The sequence below is a fragment of the Cebus imitator genome, unplaced genomic scaffold, assembly GCF_001604975.1.
Source record: "Cebus imitator isolate Cc_AM_T3 unplaced genomic scaffold, Cebus_imitator-1.0 Scaffold648, whole genome shotgun sequence".
Taxonomy (NCBI): domain Eukaryota; kingdom Metazoa; phylum Chordata; class Mammalia; order Primates; family Cebidae; genus Cebus; species Cebus imitator.
Window position 1 is genome coordinate 366,292 of NW_016107963.1, and position 2,660 is coordinate 368,951.

General features: G+C 43.5%; 1 protein-coding gene across 2 annotated transcripts in view; it reads left to right on the forward strand.

Moving 5' to 3' along the window:
• PIN4 (peptidylprolyl cis/trans isomerase, NIMA-interacting 4) overlaps window positions 1-2,660 on the forward strand; it is a 16,394-nt gene that overhangs the window by 12,710 nt on the left and 1,024 nt on the right. The window lies entirely within an intron of this gene.

A 2,660-nucleotide genomic window follows, 5' to 3' on the forward strand; every position in this document is an offset into this window, starting at 1 on the left:
AAAAAAAAGCTTATAGAATAAGGATATGAAGAAAGAAAATATTTTTGTACAGTTGCACAATATGTTTTTTTAAGCCAAGTGTTATTAGTCAAAAAATTAAAAATAATTTAAATGTATAAAGTTAAGATACAATAAGCTAACGTTAATTTACTATTGAATAAAGAAAAGTATTTTATAAATTGACTGTAGCCTACATGTACAGTATATATAAAGTTTACAGTAGGGGCCGGGCGCAGTGGCTCATGCCTGTAAACCCACCACTTTGGGAGGCTGAGGCAGGCAGATCACCTGAGGTCAGGAGTTTGAGACCAGCCTAATCAACATGGTGAAACCTCGTCTCTGCTAAAAATACAAAATTAGGCCAGGAATGATGGCCCATGCTTGTAATCCCAGCACTTTGGGAATCTGAGGCAGGCAGATCACCTGAGGTCAGGAGTTCAAGACCAGCCTGGGCAACATGGCGAAACCCTGTCTCTACTAAAAATACAAAAATTAGCCAGGCATGATGGCACATGCCTGTAGTCCCAGCTACTGGGGAGACTGAGGCAGGAGAATTGCTTGAACCCGGGAGGTGGAGGTTGCAGTGAGCTGAGATTGCGCCACTGCACTACACAGCCTGGGCGACAGAGCAAGACTCCCGTCTCAAAACAAAAACAAAAAACAAAATTAGCCGGTAGCCGGGCGTGGTGGTACATGCCTATAATCCCAGCTACTCTGGAGGCTGAAGCAAGAGAATTGCTTGAACCGGGGTCAGGGGAAGAGCCGAGATCATACCATCGCACTCCAGCCTGGACAACAAGAGCAAAACTCTGTCTCAAAAAAAAAAAAAAAAAAAAAGCCTACGGTAGTATACAGTAATGATGTCATAAACCTTCACATTTACTCATCATTCACTGACTCACCCAGAGCAACTTCCACTCCTGCAAGCTCCATTCAATGTTAGGTGTCCTATGTAAGTGTGCCATTTTGATCTTTTATACTGTATTTTTACTCTACCTTTTCTATGTTTAGATACTCAAATACACTGTGTTACGGTTGCCTGTGGTATTCAGTACAGTCACATGCTGTACAGGTTTGTAGCCTAGGAGCAATAGACTGTGCCATACAGCCTAGGTGTATAGCTGGCTATACCATCTGGGTTTGTGTAAGTACACTATTATGTTTGCATAACAACAAAATTGCCTAATAACTCCTTTCTCATAATGTAGTTAAGTGACATATAAGTAATTCTATTTGAATGTGAAATGAGAAATCCTGCCAAACAGCTATCTTGACAAAATCATTTTTAAGGATAATAGTGTTTCTTTTAAATCCATGGCTTTATGTAAACATAGGTCAAATTTGAATACTTCGGTAGGGTTGGGTGTTCTTAATATTCAACCTATGATACCTTTTCAAAGTGTGGAATTATGGGGAGGCTTATACATTGGGTCTCTTTTAGTAAGAAACACTTCCTGGCCAGGTGCGGTGTGCTCACGCCTATAATCCCAGCACTTTGGGAGGCTGAAGTGTGCGAATCACTTGAGGCCAGGAATTTGAAACCAGCCTGGCCAATATAGTGAAACCCCATCACTACTAAAAATATAAGACATTAGCTGGTTGTGGTGTTGCACACCTATAGTCCCAGCTACCTAGGAGGCTGAGGCGGGACAATTACTTGAACCTGGGAGGTGGAGGTTGCAGTGAGCCGAGATCCTGCCACTGTAGTCAAGCCTGGGTGACAGAGGGAGACTCTGTCTCAAAAGAAAAGAAAGATTTTCTAGCAGGTTTTTTCTTACCATCCTCACTCTGATGAAATAATAGCTAGCATTGGTCAATGGTTGCTACATTATCTCAGTCTTCACAATCCTATGAGAACACATAGGTCCCATTATCGTCGCATCTCAATGTACAAATGGAGAAACACTTGGAGGTTTAAAAACATGCCTACATTCAGCTGGGCATGGTGGCTCATGCCTGTCATCCTAGCACTTTGGGAGGCTGAGGCGAGTGGATCACTTGAGGTCAGGGGTTCAAGACTGGCCTTGACAACACAGCGAAATCCTGTCTTTACTAAAAATACAAAAATTAGCTGGGCATGGTGATGGACGCCTGTATCCCAGCTACTTGGGAAGCTGAGGCAGGAGGGTGGCTTGAACCTGGGAGACAGAGGTTGCAGTGAGCTCAGATCACGCCACTGCACTCCAGTCTGGGAGACAGAGTGAGACTCCATCTCTAAATAAATAAATAAATAAATACACGCCTAAGTTCATACAGCAGAGTTGGGATTTGATTCCAGGACCATAGCTCTCAACACGTATCATGTTACCTTCTCCTGTTAGCGAGGAGGTATATGTAAAAGATAGGAGCTTCCCACAGCCAGGTGCCCATTTTCCATCTCAATCAGGACTCTGAGATGTTGTATTAATGTGGGGAATGGGTTTGTGGTGGTTGTCCAGGGCAAACCTCCAGGATTTTTACTTGATATGCACTAATGTATGGGGTTTTTTTGTTTGTTTTGTTTTGTTTTTTAAGACAGAGTCTCACTCTGTCACCCAGGCTGGAGTGCAATGGCGCAATCCCAGCTCACTGCAAACTCTGCCTCCCAGGTTCAAGTGATTCTCCTGCCTCAGCCTCCCAAGTAGCTGGGATTACAGGCGAGTGCCACCACGCCCAGCTAA